This window comes from Acanthopagrus latus, chromosome 5 (assembly GCF_904848185.1).
Source record: "Acanthopagrus latus isolate v.2019 chromosome 5, fAcaLat1.1, whole genome shotgun sequence".
NCBI classification, from domain to species: Eukaryota; Metazoa; Chordata; class Actinopteri; order Spariformes; family Sparidae; genus Acanthopagrus; species Acanthopagrus latus.
This window is the reverse complement of record NC_051043.1, coordinates 28,732,053-28,752,065: the sequence shown is the minus strand read 5'-3', so window position 1 is coordinate 28,752,065 and position 20,013 is coordinate 28,732,053. Positions and strand designations below refer to the sequence as shown.

The following is a 20,013-nucleotide window of genomic DNA, read 5'->3' as shown; positions in this document are numbered from 1 at the left end:
AAACAGAAGCAGCTGCGGTCAGCATCAGAATATGAACGGGCTTCCATCGGCTTATTTATCAAGGTGCGTGTGCTGTAAACACACAATCCAAGGCAGTTTTAACCATTACGACAGGAGAACACATGCATTTACCAGCAAACAACAACAACAACAACAACAGGAGGAAAACAGACTTTGGTAATCATTTTCCAAAGCCGTGTTAATTACGAGTTTGTATACCACATTGGGGATTACAGATGGAAACTGAGCCCTTTGGAAATTTCCTCACGTCTCACAACAGACAAAGATAAAACGATTTACAGCCTAAAAATAACAGCAAACACATGTTTAGCTGCCACGTTACGTCAGTCTGAAGTCAAGAAGTCAGACGGTGTATTCCAGAGCACAAAGAAAGGGGAAAAAAAAAAAATCAATCCAATAAATCACTCTGTAAACATGAGAGGCTTCAAATGCTCCCAGTCTCCATATTGTTGAAGAAGAAATCACCAGTAGTACACCTCTCATCGTCTGCATCATCATCTTTGTGGATCCCATATCGGGGATTAGGTTCGGCATTTATTAGATGGATTTCAAACCTTGCCTGCGGGCAAATACAATGGAACAAACAATCATAACCCGGGTCTGCTGGATACATATCAAGACAGCACATGACAAATAGGCCTGTCAAAGCTTATTTTAATCTTTGTGGCTCAAAAAGATACAGTTGCTCCTCGACAGTCCTTGTTCATTATATCAACTGAATGTGTTTTGAAATATTAGCATTTAAAATATCTGCTTTAAAATATCCTGCATTGAAATACCAAAAGCATGTGTGTCCAATAATTTAGAAGTATAAGGGGCAGATGCATTGTTTTCTAACAGTATATTACCATTTTTAAAAAGGAAACCATTTGAATTTGGCTGTTGTTTTTTTTTTTGTTTTCTTTTACAGAAATGCGTTTGTGCTACATCTTCTTTGGAAAATGGAGTGTTGAGGATGAATTGAGGCGTCTCACAGCCAGAGGAGCGACGCTGCTGTCTAGTCTGGGGGTGCAGCAGCAGATACTTCTGTATCTTTTGTCCGATGGCAGCAGGGTGAACGGGGTGTCGCTGGGTGTTGTCTTTTAGTTTCCTCTGGGCTCTGTGCAGTTGTTACATTTCGCCGATGTCACTGATGCTCCGTCGATGCTACCAGTGATGGTGTGGGCGGTTTTAATCACTCGCTGTGGAGGATGAACCACGCCAGTTTGTCATGTTTCCAGTCAGGATATGGATGATTCTGGTTAGTGAGCCAACAGCTCAGTGATGAACACACAAAGATGAGAACAATCTCATGTCTGAAGGATAAATCCATCCGTTGAAACCAAAGCATGATTTTAGTGTTAAAGCCATATCAGACCATGCGGGCAAAGGTCAAACATGCTGATTTAACTACGCAAACATCCCTTCAAATCTTGGGTCGTACACCTGTAATCCTTCATCATTAGTTAAAAGCCGCTAAGAGAGATCCTCCATCAATAATAATCATTCCCCAGTAGAGTGAATACCAGCAGGGTAATTGAGGACCTCATAGCCATTTATTGTCTGCGGAGATAAACACTCTGCAAAACCAAGTAACACAATCATTTTAATGTGGCACTCCGTGGAAAATAAAAGTTGACTGTTCCTAATGATTCAAGAAATCATCAGCTGTAAAGCCAGTGTTTGGCGACTCATTTAATTGGCCACAGGGACATTATCACAATTAGTTAGCAGCTGACATCTTCGCTGTCAACCGAAGGAGGGGGGTTTATTAAACGTCTTTATTGTTGTGCTTGCACAAGTGGCAATCAGTGGTCATAGCTGAATAAGCTGAGTGAGCGAGCGCTTTCTCATACACATCAGAGGGTTTATTAATTCATAACCTCTCAGATGTTCCTGCAAATGAGGAAATAGAAGGGGAACGCTGACAAGAGCAAACAAGTCAAGACCGGGGGTACGAAGGAATGAGCTTTCAAAAGGAGAGATGCAAGAAAGCACTAAAAGAAGTGCGCTAAGAAGTACGATAGAAGAGAGACGGCTTTACCAACCGATAACAGCGAGAAACAGAGTGAGTGGGGAGTAAAAGCTACTATATTTAGACGGAGAGAATGGCTTTCGATGGATTTGTGAGTATGTGGGGGGGCTTTATAATTCAGACTGCTGCCAATTTTAACAAACTGCCAGCCATCCGGCGCTTGAACTTTGAGATATCATCACTCAGGGAAAAGAAAAAAAAAAAAAAAAAAATAGAAGAAAAAGTCGTAGATAAAAAATTAAAAAGCTGGAGTTGGAGCCAACAGAAGTCCAGCTTGCTGAGCTGAATCAGTAATTCTCAGAGGATTAGCAAAGCCATAACTGGCAGGTATCTTCAAAACACAAAATATTTTAAAAGGAGTTCAAATCACGAGAGGTTTGAAATGTCTCACGTCGTAGCATTTAGTCCTTTTTCCTCCTCTTCCGGATGCGACGCTCCCACCTGTCACTCCAGACGCCTCTGCACAGGTCTGTGACAACAGATTATGAAGAGGACTGGCGGACGACGACGTGGGCGATATGACTGGCGTGACCTCTGCCACTCGCCGCAGATTGCCTCGTAAAGTGTCAGATTTGCAAAAGGCTGGACAGGGCGAGACACTCGGGCAGCCATTCATTAGAAAGTGATGTGCCTCTTGGTGATGGGCTCCATCTCCGCACCTATTCTTTATTTTCGTGTCTCGGCCCCGTCAACGCCGCGCATTCAGCATCCGGCGTGTGCGCAGGTGGCGTGTGAGCTAATGTGAAATGAACAATCAGAAAGAGATCAGAGCAGGTGATATTCCTCTGCTGCGTTCCTCCCTCTCTGAATGTCAGACTGGTAAATCCTTTGCATATATCAAGTGATTTGAGCTGTGGTAGCCATGAACCTTATTTTAGTGACACGTCGTCTTTGTTGTATGCGGCGCTTCATACAGAGGCCAGTTTTTGTTGGAACCTAGAAGAGGGAGATCATATCATAGAAAGACTGCATGTGTGGAGTTGAGATGAACACGTGTTGATGTTTCCGCCCCGATGTTCAGCTTTTCAAGGAAGAGGGAGTAGCACTGCTGTAGAATATCATGTTTAAACAGGAGCCATAATCAACTGAATGTAAAGAAACAGCGTAAATGTTACGTCTACTGAAGTTAGCATGCTAACCAGCTGTCCGGTAATACAACAGGATGTATATTCTCCCCAATAAACTCATAAAATGTTGAGAAAAGAAATATACATATATATCTATATACTGTTATAAATAAGATAAGCTTAACTTAGAGTGATAATTTGGGTTTCTTGATGTGGGGTTGTATGAGGTAGCACCGAAAATTGCTGACACTTTACATTGCCGTGCCATTCACTGTACAATGTCGTATTCCTATGCAAACGTGTGTTGGTAGCTAGCTGCAGGCGAGGACGGTTGGCAGCAATCGTCAGTAACTCTGCTGGAATGCTGCTCTCTATATTTATGTACCTTTGAATTCTGGCCATGTTTCACAAATGACACTTTTAAACGCTGAATTCATGTTTTTCTAATTACCAGCACTTTTTGACATAAAGCCTGGGTTTATCTGATGTGTGATATGTGGCACATAATTAACTGCTCCCAATTAGCAGGAGAGGTTCAAGAAAAGCTGTCGGCTGGTTTATCATACCTGCTCATGAGCACAAGCGGCGATAACGCGTCTCAAGAAGTGTTGTAGTTCTGCAGTTACAGTTCAGGTTGTACAATCTAAAATGTGCCACAGTGAAATGCTGATGGATGGGACGCAGGTGAGACTTCAGTGTGCCTTTTTTTTTTTTTTTTTTTGGGGTTCCACCCACCCAGCCTCTCCTCACCAAGACATCACTCATCACCTGAAGGATATATCCATCCCATTGATTGAAATTTTTTGTCTCCGCTCTTACTCAAAAAAATCATTTTCCCACAGCAAGGTCATTGAGTTGGAGTGAACATCACACGTTTGGTTTGTGATGAGACATTAAAAGAAAACTGGCGAGTCAGGGGAAAATTGTATTGAGTCTTTCAGAGGGAAACGGCATTGAAATTTATAAGCGTGAAAATGAGGAGGGGTGGAATGGCGTGCCGGAGAGGGGAGGGCCGGAGTGGGCCGCGCGCCAACATTAATGCCGCATTGAAACAAGTATATCTTCAAGATGATGCTTTTCAGATTGTTATGTCTAAGCAGGATGAAAGCTGACATTTTGATATTCACGTCGTCTCTCACCAGAGGACAGCCGCACTGCAACACTTTAAACACAATGCCCACTCAAAAAAACAAAAAAACACTAAATGCATGTTGCAGATATATCCATGGGAGGTTTGTTGGAGAGCTGCATTAACATCTCAGGTAGATCCCTGACTCTAATCCTGACATGTATTAAGGATACGCAAGTGGGAGTGCAGAGTAGAGCTGAGGGAGATACTTACTGACGCAAGGATGTAAGCACGAGCAAAAAAACAGAGTACAAATCTGGTTACTTAATGAATAAACAAGCTGTTCTCAGAGGGAAATAAGGTCCGAGAAAACACTGTGTGGCACGATGAAGATCTGACTGGCTATATTTGATCTTTAACTGCTTTCTAACTCACTTCTCCAAAGTCATATGACACAGTTCTGCCAAGTATGATGCATACAGAACAAGAGCTGCACTAGAAATGGCCGGCAAGGTTAACACGCTGCAAGCTAGTACATCAACCTCACGTTTACTGTAATTCGAGGCCAAACGTTCTACCTGATTGCTGTTCCTTCAAGTCTCCCTCGGTGGCGTTTTTTGTTACCAGAAGGATGTTTCCGCCTCATTGAAGTTGTAAACATTGACACTCTTTGATACGAGTGGGAGGCAGCGTAATTAACGGAGCCTCGGACCGGAGAGAGCATGTCTGTGTGGCTTCACTGACTGAGAGTGAGAAGATGCTTTCCTGCAGCAACCGGGCCAAACAATGTCAGATACTGCGTTCATTAGGAAACTCTGCTGGTGAGCCACCACAGTCTAATTAATGGGTCATGCGTATGTCCCCTCTAATACTCTATCAGTTTAACTACTATATAAATAAGCAGTTACATAAGGCCAATATATTCTATAATAAAAATACCAGCTATACATCAAGTCATGCAGAAAAAAAGTGAACACACAAAGTGGCTAAATAAACCAAAAGCTTTGAAAGCTCTGTGGACGGGTGTCACAGGGCCCCCTGGAGTGTGATTGGTGTCCTCTCTACCAGAGTCAGAAGCTAATTGGCTTATCATGGACACCCACAAGAGACTTCAAACGAGTACCATGAGACGCAAACAACCAAAAAAAGAGACACAAAATGACAACAAAGAGACTCAAAACAGCCAAAAAGAGATGCAGAACGACTACAAAGAGTTGCAGAACAGCCAAGAAAAGATGCAAAATGGTTACAGAGATGAAAAATGACAACAAAGAGATGCAAATAATCCCCCAAAAAGATAGAAAATGACTACAAAAAGATTTTTTAAAAAACAGCCAAAGAAGAAAAGCACAAATGACGATAAAGAGACTCAAAACAATCAAAAAGAAAAGCAAGACAAGAAAGAGACGCAAAACAAGCTCAAAGTGATGCCAAATGGCTTTTTGCAGGACACATACCAGCCATATGTTTGATCAGAAATGGGCCTCGATGGCATACGGATCTTAAAATGATCACTCCGTACCTCGTGAGTTGTTTTGTAATGAACTGCTGTGACTTACCTCCTTCCTTTCCCTCCACCTGACTCCTCCACTTGAACTCCTCCTTCAGACTGTGATTTCCTGCGTTCCCCAGAGACTCGCCTGCAATTGTTGCATCCTGCTGGGTTTTTATTTGTCGGCGGAGGAAACAACTGCATTAATGTCAGTAACAGCAAGGGAGCTGAAGTAGCATCTCTAGTTCAAAACACACAAAAGTCTTTCCTTTTCCCTCTCTCTGCTGTGGCTTCTCTGCTGTCTGCTCTATTGTTGGCGTCTCTGCATGTTTTTAAATGGGTTCTGTTTCCATCAGTTTGACTGTGTTGAATATTTAAACGTAAACCTTTGGGTCTTTAAAAAAAAAAAGAGAGGACTTTTTGTGTTTTGAAAAGATGTTTATCAGTCTACTCTGTTGTAGCTGCTGGAATCTCATCTCGGCGTGATACCACGCTGTCGGCTTTGGACAAGACAAACACAAAGAAAGAAACAGACTCACTATTCCTGCTTGTACCTTTCCCTTTAAATCCCCGGCCACGCTGACAGTCGCGGAACCAGCATTACAAACTGTTTACTGATAAAGTGACTGGATTTAATGCGATGTTGAATTCAGACCTTCAGCTCAATTTTTGCCTCTGAAGGATAGAGGCAGCAGCCGATTCGAGACCTTGGCCCCTTTTCCTTTGTGGTGAGTCATTTCAGCGTGGTAAGCAGGCGCAGATCGGCAGCCTGAATGCTTCTATCCATTTTTTTTCCCCTTTCTTTGACACAAAGGGACTGATTAAAAAGACAAAATTTATAGCCACCGGCGATGTGTTAATTCTTTGCACTCAAACAGTGAGAAGGATTTCTGCTACTGCAGCTGACCCTCTTTGATGTAATTGTGCTCACACACACACACACACACACACACACCAGTGGACCTACAGTAGGTAAGTCCATTTATTTGGCCCAAACACCTTCGCTTGTGCAATAGTCGTGCGTTAGAAAATGATCTCTACGGAGCCTCACACAGAGGAATCGTGTCATTTAGTTCCTGTCTGCTGTCCTCCTGATCAATGACTCCTCCCTGATGAAACAGAAATCAGCAAGTTCAGTTCCAGAGCCGAGTCGTAGCCCAGAGCATCATTTGTTGAAAACTCGTAATAATGCATCAACAAAAGCTCAACTGCAACTCTCTAAATTTGACTAACTGGGGTGCCAAACCCCAATTTAAAGCACCGGTACAACAGAATCCTGCCGCATTTTGAGGAAAACTGAACTCGTTTTATAAAGATTGAAGGCTGTTCATCAGTATTTTGTGGAGAAAAGCGACTCAAAGCGCAGCCCACATCTCAAGGTCCTGAGGAAATTGAGTGGAATTGATGTTATCCTGCCCTTCCTCGCCTGTATAGCCTTGGCTTGTGTATGAAACACAATACCCTTATCGTGCTCTTATTGTGAATCTGCCAGGTTTGCAACATAAAAGACACAAAATACGAAGACGGCCAGCCCCCCCCAGCCACCTATAGATTGGACAAATAACCAACGTGGCATCCGAGGGGAGAATATTCTCCGCAGCGTTCCCTCTGAACCAGATGAATGCAACATGAGCGCGGCTGCAGAGTCCCAGAAAGAGTAATGGCTGGCACATTTACAAGTTTCATGTTGTTAAGCTTGAGATCAAATACTTCACTTTATGTAGTGCTTTGGTCATTAATCTTGGCGGATTGCACAGACACTGCCTTCCCTTTCCATTTTATTTATCATAGCTTCACGCCGGAGCCTCATTCCCCCCACCGAGCAGTAACCTTAAGCACAGCGCTGCTTCACGTCCCTGCCTTCAGCCGCACCGCTCGTTTTAGAGTCACACATATTCTCTTAGTAACTATGTGAATATGATCTCTGAAAGGAGCTATATGGGGACTGATGGTAGATCTCATTGACACCTGTAGTAAAAACTGCGAGAGCCCGGTGTGCAGGGACGGAGTCAGACGGGTGTCAGACGGCCCCCCTGGGCTCTCACTGGTGTCCTCTCTACCAGTGTCAGACGGTAATTGGCTTATCATGGGCAGCCACAAAGAGACTTCAGACAAGTACGATGAGACGCAAACAACACAGAAGTAACAAAGAGGGCAACAAAGAGATGCAAAATGACAACAAAAAGATCTAAAAAATGCAAAAAATGCTACAAAGACACAAAACAGCCTAAAAGAGACACAAAATGGCTACAAAGAGATGCAAAACAACCCAAGAGAGCAACGAAATGGCTACAGAGAGACACAAAATGGCTACAAAGAGACACAAAATGGCTACAAAGCGATGCAAGACAACCCAAGAGAGACACAAAATGGCTACAGAGTGATACAAAATGGCTACAAAGGTGCACAAAACAACCAAAAAGAGACACAAAATGGCTACAAAGAGACACAAAACAACCAAAAATGAGGAGGTGATTAATCGTTTCACAATGTGTAACTGTTGGCTATTTGTAATTTATAAATAGCAACAATGTATCGATGTGGTTCCATATAAGAATATTAATAGTTGTAATTCATTAACAATAATCAATAATGGCCTTTTTCTTTTCATTGCTCAGAAATACACTTGCTAAATTTGAGTCCTCACACATTTTAATTTACACCCGGTTTACCATAAAGTCAGCAGCTATGCGGTGTAACTCCACGTGCGGATGGCGGTAATGTGATTCTGTGGCAGCTTTGGCTTTTGCAGGGAAATAAGTTGCAGCCCAGCATAATCAGATTTCTCCTCCGTAACCCCGGCGCAGATCTGTGAAGGCTGATAACCCCAATGAGCTCTGATGCATGGGTCTGTCTCATAATACGGGACGCATGAGTTTATCTCTTAGCTGTTAATGTAGGTTACAGTACTTAACAAGAAACAGCCCCGACTTACTATCTGCAAATCTGCACGGGGAATCCAAATCGGGATATTGACTTTGGGGGTATTATAAAAGACTATATTAAGTCGAGGCAGAGCTGTGACATTGCAAAGAGGCGAGCTGGTGAAACTGAACCTATTCAGTGTCATTGCAGATCAATCGTGGAGACACAGATGAGATCCATCATTTGCACTTTTCCATCCTGTCGACTGTATCAGACGCGCACATGACACCCTTTCTAATGCAGAGTGAAGTGAGCCCTGCGTTGTTTATACAGTCGGCTTATAGCGCTTCACGGTCCAGCAAACACTCCGCAGTAATGCCGGTCACAGTCGTTGCTTCCCAGATGTGCCGGTGAAGAATCGGCTCAAAAGGCGCAACGCAGATTTCAAATCTGAAGATGTGAACCTTCATCCACACCTGCCAACACGCCCGTTTGTCCTGGGATTCTGCGCATTTCAAGACAATCCTCCCAGCACCCTTCAGTTTTGTCTCCCGGGAAACTGAGTAAGTTGCGCGGCCCTGAACAGTCATCACACAAGGATCCACATGTTTTGTATGATTGTCTGACATTGTCTCCCACGTTGCCTGATCATCTGTGAATATATATTATACGTGCAAGAAAAGTCAAGCGGATTGTGTCACATTATTTTTGGGGACCTCAAATATTCTCACGTGTGGATCACCTCAGTTTATGTCTACAGCTGCGTTCTTCTGGATCCATTTCTGCGTTTGCTGATAGTAAAAGTACGTCTTTATGAAACTTCAGTGTTTCCTGTGACTGAATTAACACAGTTCTGCCACATAAGAGTCAGTTTATTTTATAATCAGCTGTGAAATGAACATGATTATTGGTTAGTTTTCTTTCCAATGTTTTTTTTTTCATTATTTTTGCATCTGCTGATATTCTTGTTGAGGCCTATAATAGGAAACTAGACTGTGATTAATGACTTACAGATGGAACATACTGTATATGAATATTTTTACCTGCACTAGATTGTAACTGAATCAGTCCTTTCAACCATTTTTAAAAAAAATAGCTTTAAAGCAAGACAACAATCAGTTTTTGGCCGATGACCATGAAATGAAACACTGACACACATCTCTTCCTGCATGTATGTATGATGTGTGATTAGTTGGTAGGTAGAAAAGCCTGAACAGAGTCGTCTAACCGTTGTCTAACCCACTGAGCATGTTCAGTGTTACAGGGAGCTGCAGCCCAACCAGAACACACTGGACCAGAGGGAAAAACTCCGGCATCAGAACCTATTTGCTGTGAGGCTGCAGTGCCAACTGTTGACTCATCATGTTGACTTATCTGATGATCTGTTTTCTCCGCCTGCATCTAAATACCGCCTGTATATAAATCTAAAGTCTCTCAGCTGCAGCCCGTCTTTCCAAAAATTCAGATTTTCCTGTCAAGAACTTGTGGTTGATGTCACTACAGCTGGAAACTTCATTCTTGACCTTAGAAGCTGAAGTCTGATGGAAAAAAAAAAAAAACAACCAGAAAAGCTTGAGCTGAAAAAAGGACCTGGACTGCAGATTTTCTTCTCTCTTCACACAGCTCATGCTCCGGCCTCCTCTCAGCTGGAGAGTTGTAATTTGTGAGCATCTTGTGCCTCACACTGTCTCTGTCTTTGTCGCTAAGTGCTCGTTGTTGTTGTGGGGTTTGTTGTTTTTTTTGTGTTGCATCTTCTCTGCTTTGGCATTTTAACTGTGGTGTTTCTGCTCTTGAGAGAGATTATCTCCACAGAGCGCCCTGTGGCATCCGGCTCACTCTGCAACTCACAACTGCAACGTTTGTCCCTACATAGACGCAGAAATAAAAGCTTCCACACACTGAAGAAACTGTGCATTTCTAAATATTAACATTATATACACTTAAATGTTACTTTGAATTCATTGAGTGAATGAAAGTTGAAGAACAGATGGGAGTTGTGTGCTTGTTGTTCATAGTTCTCTTTTCTTTTGCGACCCAGCTGTTGGACAGGAGCGACGCGGCGGTACGAGTCTACGACAACATCTGTGTGGCTCTTTAGTTTGGAGCCAGCAGGAGGATCCGACCTGGAGGAGGACGCAGCAGCGACTCCAGAGAGGTTTCCTGCCAGCTGATCGGTCAACGTTCCCTCAGCTGGAGGGTGTGATCCCCGCCCGACTGACTGAACCTTTGGCCGAGGTCAGCAAGTATACAAGTTGTGCATTGGTGTTGCTGTTGGTGGTGCTGAGGGGTCAGTGCTGTTTTATTCAGGCCGGCCGGCGGTGGGCGGTGGTAATCTCCGCGCTAGTTTTGAGTCTAACCATTACAGACACATCCTGCCATTAAATATCTCCTCGTGAAGCGTCGACATGCAAAATAAATCACACAGCTGCAGCCCAGCACATCTGATGGACAGCGACGTGAGGGAGGCAGTCAGGTCGCTCCTCTTAGGTTTATATGGCCTGTCAGCTCAACACCAACCAGGCAGAACAAAAATCCCAGTTTACCATCATAACATGACAACAACCCGGACTGTGTAATCTTTCCTCCATCCTACAGGTACAGACAACTACAGATATCATCAGAGGGGGAGAAACTATTGGAGAAACTTTTTTTTAATCAACATAAAACGTCAATAGTTTGTTTCTTACTTGAGGACACTGAAGTGTTATGTCTAGATATGCAAATGAGACGTTATCTAGTTAGAAATGCACTAATTTGCATTCATCGTGAAATTTGGACCAATGTTTTTTTTCTGTGATAAAATGTTTAATAAATAAAAGCAGTAGATGATTAGTGACAAACCTTCAGAATAAAGACAGGCATCAAGTACAAGTTACTGAAGTGAAGATTTCTGCCTCGGAGTCTGAGAAAAAGCTGCATTTGAGAAAACGTTAAAGAAATGTTTGTAAAAGTTCAAAGATACAGTTTGTTAAAAAACCTGACATATCACCATGAAACTTCTGCAGTTCATCATGTACAGTCAGACAACTGTTTTCTTTATTTACATGAATGAATACTGAATAAACAAACCTGACGACACAGTTTCATACTCTTTTACCTTGTTTATATGTGGCGGACCCTGCCACCATTCTAGCTTCAAACAGAGTTCTGGGACCTTATTTTCCAGCTTGTTTATTCACTTATGGAAATAATACATGAATTTGTATTATTGCCACATTAATATTGTGAATGTTAAAATCCTGAGTTTGAACTTCGTCTCGAAAACTGCATAGTGCCCCTTTAATATCCATTAATTAATGTGTAGAGAACAGATTCCTGAAAGGCTTTGATTGCTCACCTAAATGTTCGTGACCGCTCCGTGTTGATGTTGTATTATTATGCGTTGACCCCACAGCTAAACGTAGATACCCTGGTAGCTTATAATGTGGATCCAATTAAACCACTAACCCAATAAAGGGAAATAAGCTTAAAAATAAGAGAATTGTTTTTTCATGTTGGCTCAGGCATCGTGATATACAAACATCAGTGTCGTAGTGTTTGCTGGAAGTCCAGGCAATAACAAGTCAAGTCCGGTTTTGAATCAACATCTGAGCAGCTCATGAATGCCTTTAACTGGCAAACATGACTGGCTGGTCCCCAAAGCACAACATCAAACAGCCTCCCCGATCAATAATTCACTTCCACTGACACCAGCCTGTATCCAGGTGTACTCTCCATACATCATTTGCTTTCCCAGTCGAATGAAACAATCAATTTCACAGCCCTGCATGTTTTATAAGTCTAATAAAATCCTGGCACTGTCAACTGAGTGCGGAATATTTAAGAGTTCAATTCATGGCGCTGCCGGCGTGCCGAGGCCGGGCAACAGTTGAAAAGCCAGGAGGGACCAGTTGGCAGAAAGGTCAGGTATCAGCTACTCTGACCACGCCAAATGTCAGCAAGACAATCTGATAATTTGTGACCCCGGGGTGAGGAGAAAAACCACAGAGGCTGTGTGCAGGATCTGTAAGAGAGCCAATGCAAAATGTCAGACAAATAGAAGCCGTGATGAAGTGAGCCGTCAGTCACAGATCAGTGTCAGTATTCAGAGAGCGAGCGTGCTGCGGTAAGTTGACTGTAACACCTGGGTAATAAAAACAGCTCGCAGCGACAAGCTATTTATTCTCCTGATGAGAAATAAATGATTAGTTTTCCTCTCCAGAATGATTTTTTTTATATATTCAAAATACCTCGATACAGTGAGGCGCCGCATCCCACTGAGGTGATGACAATATGGTTCAGTGAATTTAGATTGTAAAAACAGGGATATTTAGAAAACAGTCTCCTCATTATAATTCAGGGAAAAACCAACGCTAACTGTTCATCTCAATGTCACACAGTTTACGATGACAGAATTCGAGATATTCTTCCCTTCCCTTTCCCCCCCCCCCCCTTCTTCAGAAACCAATTAAAAACCTGAGCTGAGGAGAATCGGAGCCGAATAAATCATTCGAAAAAATCCCATTAGAACAGACACAGAGGACTCAGCTGTGTTTTTAAAAGCCAAAAGGGTCAAAGAAAAAGAATTAATAGTCTTTATAGGTAGAAATAAATAGGCTGGGGAAAGGTGTCTCTGATGGGAAATGAGTTTTAATAAAAAGCAGCCCGTTTTCTTTACAGTGGGGCGGGCAGAATACAGAATACGCCCGGTATCATCGCCTCATGCCAGCGAGTACAGAGGCTTCGCTGAAACAATCAGCTCAGAGGCAAAGCACTAAAACAACCCAACCTTGCCACAAATGTGGCTTCTCTTGCTCCAGGTTGGATGATCCAATCGCAAAACATGAATAACCTCGGTGCAGAAAAGCAATTACCCTGCAGCCGAGACAAAGGGGCCAGGGCACCGGCACCTCCAGGGCCGGAGTGGCAGTGCCGCGTCGGCGCCGTCTGCGCTGCGGTACAATTTAATACTCTGTGTGCATCGCCGTTTAATCACAGCGAAACAGGGGCAAAAATCAGGTGGTTTCTGCACAATTCCCCGTGTTTGGAGTAATAATCCATGACAGTTCTCACATAAACGTCTGTTTTTATTGCTCCCTCTCTCCGAATGATTCAGAATGTCTAGTTCCTGAAAGCTTTTACATTTGGTGCTCTAATCAGTCGCTGTCAGAGAGGCTTTTTCTGAGGAAAATGTTCCGTTGCACCAAACCCATGTGGTTTACCCCGAATAAACAAGGTTTAACAGACGAAATACCTCCGCCGAGGCAGTCCACTTTGGGGTTAACTAATTTTTTTCCATCAAGATCGAAGCAATGCTCCCAGAGAAATCAATGAAAATGTCAAAAATAGAAATAAAAGTCTTAAAATGTTAGAGAAAGGAGAGAACTTTTGGCTCTGTCCCTTTAATCGGCTCGACACCAGAAGTTAAAGGCGTATACTCCAGAGTCGAGACTCATCCTCCATAAAAGTTTCATGTGAATCTGTTGAGTAGTTTTTGTGTAATCCTGCTGACAAACCAACAAACCAACAAATGGACACAGGTGAAAACACAACGTCCTTGTCAGAGACTGATGGTGCAGAGCTTAGCACATCATGGCGACATGCTAACAGTGCTACACATCCTCAAACCTCAACGCCTGAATCACTTTAGGCACTCAAGCTACATGATGAGGGGGAGGACAGACTAGTGGTTTAGATTCAAATACTGCAAGTGCACTACTTAACATACATTACATGACATTATCTTACCTATGTCAGTAAGCAGGTAACTTAAGTCACATTACATGCTGCAAGTTCACTTTGTTATTAAGGTAAAATAACTCACTGTTGACTTTTAGGTTCACACTGGACATGAAGATCAAGCTCCTGAGTAAAAGTCCTGTTAATCCTGCTAATGTAAAAGTGTCTGGGTTTTCACTTAAATGCAACTGAAATGAGTGTTGTTAACACAGGTTTAAGATATTTCAGATTTTGTTCTACAACATAAAATCCATCACTGAATGTCCCACAGTTCGATGATGAAGCTCTTCTGTGAGTGAAAAACAGTTAGCAGTTGCTAACAAGTGTCTGAATGAGACTACAGAGGTCGTTGGAGACGTTAGTCCGTCTTTAAAAGCCCATTTTAGTTACACACACTATTCTAACTCTGACTTTGCAACTTGTAAATCGATCAGTTTATAGAAAACCTGGATAGTAATTGTGTAGGAAGACGCTCTGTGACGTCTAACTCATGAGACTGTGATGACGTCTCTTTATAGCTTACCATTAGCTTTTCACTTCTAGAGATTTAATAAGTAATGCACTGACCACCATGTGCTGAAACACCAGCCAGTGTCATTGAAGCTGTAGGAAGCTCAGTGGACAAACATCACAACAGCACTCAGCATCACTTCACCAGAGCCAAAGAAACTTAGATAAAGACGTTCTGGAATCAACATCCTTTAAAAAATACAACCCAACATAAACTCCACTTGGACATTTGAGGTACGGCTTCTGCCTCCTTCCCCCAAAAGCCACAACTGCATGCAAAGCATGTAGCTGGATTTGTAAATGTAATTTCAGAGCACTTGAATCTAAGAGAACGACCCTTCGGTGAGCCTGCTCGGCCATGAGAAGTACAGAAGGAAAGTGAATTTAGAGCCTCTTCAGTAAAAACGGTTGTAAATCTTGCACTTAATTAAAAAGGGCCTCAATTTACTGCTCTTATCTTAGGTAATCATGTTAACCAATAGGGGTGCTAAAAACTCATTAGGGGTATGGATTTTAATTAGCAACCTTGTAGATGCGACGTAAAATACCCCCTCCTCAAACAGGAATCCTTTAGTAATGGGAATATTCAGGCTGTGTGGTTGTTTGGAAAGATAATTATTAGTTAATGAAGTGTATTCTTCTCCGTCTGTGTGTCCTGTGCTGCCTTTCTCCGGACTCAAAAAAATTGTGGGTTTAAATCTCACCGTACATCTTGAATACACTGTAGCGTGCCGAGTCTGGGAGGACTGATGCGGTTTTGTAAGTACATGAATGACGTCGTAGAGGAAGGAAAATATTTCTGCTGCCTTATTTACTATTTACTCTGCTGTCACCATCAGTGTTGGCCGTCTCACTTGAACATGTGATTAAGTCGGGGCTAATGCCTGACGAGCTGTCCATTATCAGGAATTAATGGCCTGAACCTCCTCCTCCACTGGAGCCTGGTGCACCCGCTAAGGTTTCATCACACTGCATATAGCAGCACCCAGGGTTAATCTTTATCTAAGTAAATGCTAGCAAGCTGTAATGTTTCTCTACAGTTTTACATAAACACTTATCAAGCAAAACAATAATAGTAAAACTTACCTGGAAATTAATCCCAAGTCTCAGAATCACTTTTGACCTTCCACTTCGACCGCTCTTCCACCAAACGAGGGATTAATATCGGCGACGGCAGCGAATGCACGAGACGGCAGGCAGGAACATCAGTGGGTGAAGTTTATTTAGGACCGAGGGCTGGAACAGACAAACGCAGCAGGATCAGGGAAACAACAACAGGCAACTCAAATCAAGACTGGGCTCAAATACAGACTGCATTAACGAGGGGACGAGGTGCAGGTGGGTCGAGGCAGAGAATCACAGGTGAGGGGAATGAAGACGGGGAAGAGCTGAAGAAGGAGACGCAGTGCAGGTGTGGAGGGAACAGGGAAGAAAACTGAAAACTAGAAAACACACATAAAACACACATACAGTGAAACTAGAATGTTATAATTAAAATCCAAAATGATTCAAACGTGCTTAGGTTAATTAGAATAACCTTGAGATATAAAAATAACGTTAACTCTTGTTTTCACTGCGTGCAAGGTGATTTATTTGTCGTTAGGTAACACAGCGGGAAACTAAAGAAATGAAGGTCTGTAAACTCCTTCATGCAACACAAATAATACAACATATATAAAGTTATTTACATACAAATCTGTGTCGGGGTGAATGTGAGCAGCAACAACATGATGACAAAGAGTTTGAGCATCGATGTTGTAAACACACAGTCCACCTCTCCTGGTCCGGCGGTCGTCCGGCGCTCTGTCGGCTCCGAACAGGATCCACAGCAACATTTGCTGATTTTAAATTGCCGAGTCATTAACCAGGACCAGCTTTAAACCAAGCTAGATTAGACTGGATCTTATTCAAGACGCCTCGGGGCAGCGATGGACGGATGAAGTCCGTTGCTCTTACATTAATACTAACACATTATTTCTCAAATTAGCCCCATATTTACCAGCTTCAGCTGCCTACACATGAATGCATGAATATTACATATAACTGAACTGAAAAATACTGTAATATGAGGATATTTTCCTGCAAACAGCTTTGAATGCAGCATTTTATCTGTAACAGTATTGTGTTACTACCGCACTTGAGAAAACTGAATGTAGTGATATATTAACCCAAAAGCCGTACACCTTCACCTGCACTATCTGTGAGGCTTGTGTGAATATCACCACTTAATCTGGAGGAAAGTGAGCCGACTAGCAGAAGAGTGTGAGCGTGTGAGAGTGTGAGAGGGTTTCACTTTTCCCTGAGGTAGAAATTAAAGGTGATATCAAAAGGTCAGCGAGGAATCTGGATCTCGGAGGTAACAGCACTGGATGATGAAAGTATTGCTGGTGGAGCGAGCTGCTTGTAATCATACCCACCAAGTCTTCCTGTTACCTCAGAGGAGGAAATAGCAGTATATCCACTTCTTTGCTCTCAGTACCTGGTATAGACATACGGCAATAATCGATTGTTCGAGAGTAGGGCTGCTGCGGACAGCACAAAAATCAAGCCGATGATACGAGGAAGCGCCGCCGAGGTTGGCTGAGATCAGGGCTGCGGCGGCAGGAAGGAGGTGGAGGAGGAAACATTTTGCTGCAGGCCTGTGATGCGTGCTACGAGTGCACAGGGGCAGCAAAGTAAACTGTCAAGGTGCAGACATTTTGCAAATGAAATTCTACCAGATAAAAATGAAACTGTTGAGGAGGAAAAATCATCCATGCTCCACAAGGAAACAATGTTTAGGCTGGCCTCATCTCCATTTTTTCTTTTTCTTTATATATTCTTACTTCTTTGATCATTTCAGGAATAATCTGGCAGAGTTTTCAGCGCTGTGGCCTCTTCCCCCGCTCATGTCATGCCTCATTTTCCACCGCAACAGGCGTCCTTCATCTGGGCTGGGTGTGAAAACTCACCGTCGTCGTCAGTGATGATATGATATTTTAAGCACTGGCCTTGGAAACTTGAAAACAAGGAAGATGTTGCAACAGAATGAGACTCGTTTTGATGGGTAGGCCAGCTTGTATTCACTCAAAAGACATTAAATACAACAGCCTGGTCTTCTGCAGAAGTATTGGTCAAACACATACATTTCGAGAACATAAATCTGAACATTGGATAAAGCCAAAATTCCTGTTTCATTTTGTTGACATATTGTAGCCAAAGGTTTTTACAGAGGGAATTTTGGATATCTCTTTTTATCACTCCATAAATCAGGAAAAAAGACAATTAGCGCATATTTAATTAGATAATGCATCATTTGCATATTTAAACATACAATTTCAGAAAACTCATAATACAGAAAATAATTGTCTTAATGTAAGTAATCAACTGGGGAAGTTTTCATGGTGATATTAGTTTAAAAAAATGTCCCTATTCCTCACCTGTAGTGTCTCAACTTAATTAGCTCATTATGCTAATTACTCAAATTGCCCAACATGCAACCAAACTTAATCTCATCTGCTAAAACTATAGATGACATTTTGATAATAACAAAAGTTCACAAGAAACAACATTTCTGGGTTAAGTATGGGAAACATGGACACACAAAACAAAGACGCTGTTGTGTCTAAACCGCGACCGTTTCACAAAGTAAGTAACAACATGTGAACATTTTGTCCGTGAGTTTTTTTCTGAATGTTTACCCAGACGCCAGCTGTTAACTGCTGTGGTGTCATGCTAATTAGTCGCATTGCAAATGTTGTTCTTTAAGAGACAGGATCGATATTTCACATACAATCTGCACACATCCAAAGAAAAAGAAGCAGAACATTACAAAGTGGAGACGTCGACACCGTGTGTGATTCACTGACAGTATCTCACTCCCACATTCTGATCTGCTGCTGTATGATAAAAAAAAAAAAAAGTAAAGATCACATCTGTCACACTTTCCTCCTGTGCAGTGTTAATTGTTCCAGTCAAGGTGAACTTTTTTCTTTTCTTTTTTTTTTTTTTTTAAAGATGATGTTTTACAGCTTTAAATTTAGATACTTCTGGTCTTTTGAATGGGACTTGATTTTGTTTCCTCCATGAACAGCATCTAATTACAGTTTGCCGTGACCTGTTTTTTTCACCAAATGACAATTTTCCTTAAAACCTATTAAAACACTGAACATCATTAAAAGATCTGAGATTTGTGTCAAAGCTTTTCATGGACTTATAACAAAAAATGACCATTTTGCATGTTTCTGTTTCAGGTGGGATCATTTTTTTCCTGACTGAATGTTGGATAAGCGTTTCTGAGTATCATTTCCAGGTTCCAACGTTTTTTGGCCCGAGCCGCCAACCTGATGCCATGACATGCAACCATGTGCTCTTTCAAAATAAAAGGCACTAAAACTACTTCCAGTCATCAACCTCCTCGCATTGTAGACTTGCTGGCGTTTTATCCTACACTCGTCCCGTGCTGTCATCACTGTCGCCCCCCTGCTAGTAGAGCACCTTCATGCAGGTGTACTTTTCATGTCTTGGCGAGGTAAACCACCACATCAACACACTACCCTACGGCGGCTGTATTACACGCTTTGTCATGAAAACTGGGCTGGAGTTACAATACAAAGACGCCAGAATTTGACAGCTTGAGAACAAGACTCATCAATGAATCCATTCTCCAGAACAGCTCACCGCAAACTTTGATGCCTGACACACAAAAAAAGAGATACTGCAGAAAAAACATCACTCTTTAACTGTTCTCTCAGAAGTGCTCTCTCAAAAAAACACCTCAGCAGTAGCAGAAGAAAAACAAAATGAAAAATGAAAATTTAAAAAAGTGAACACGGAGGGTTACAGCTTTAACTAAACACGACTGTGTGTAATGCTCTGTTTCTATTAGCTTTGTTCGAGCTGACTGGAGCTGTTTGCTTTGTTTTGTTTCATTTGCGGTTGCCGCTGATTTGCCAGCCAGCCGTGGAGCAACAGGACCTGAGAAAAACAATCAGATCTCACGCACCTCACATTTCGGTGTCAGCGATAGACTGAATGAACTGTGAAACAAACACATAAACGGCAGCTTCATTATTATTCCTCACTTCATTGCTGATTCTGTAAAACAGATCTGACTCCGCTCAGTGTTCAGTGCAGCCGCCTCAGAAAACATTTTGCAGAATGTGCTGGAAATATTATATTTGGCATCACTTTTCATTAATGTTTTATGTCTATAGGTCGGGTTAGGTTGAGACGCTTGGCGGCGGTCCAGCCAGACGGCAGCGGCGGTGAGTTGAAA

General features: G+C 42.4%; 1 protein-coding gene across 2 annotated transcripts in view; it reads right to left on the bottom strand.

Moving 5' to 3' along the window:
* Positions 1–16,016, bottom strand: part of unc5db (unc-5 netrin receptor Db) — a 211,371-nt gene extending 195,355 nt beyond the window's left edge. For both annotated transcript variants that reach the window (XM_037097681.1, XM_037097679.1), the window contains exon 1: positions 15,843–16,016. The gene's annotated coding sequence lies outside the window, so the exon portion shown is untranslated. The remainder of the gene's footprint in view (positions 1–15,842) is intronic.
* Positions 16,017–20,013: the final 3,997 nt, after the last annotated feature.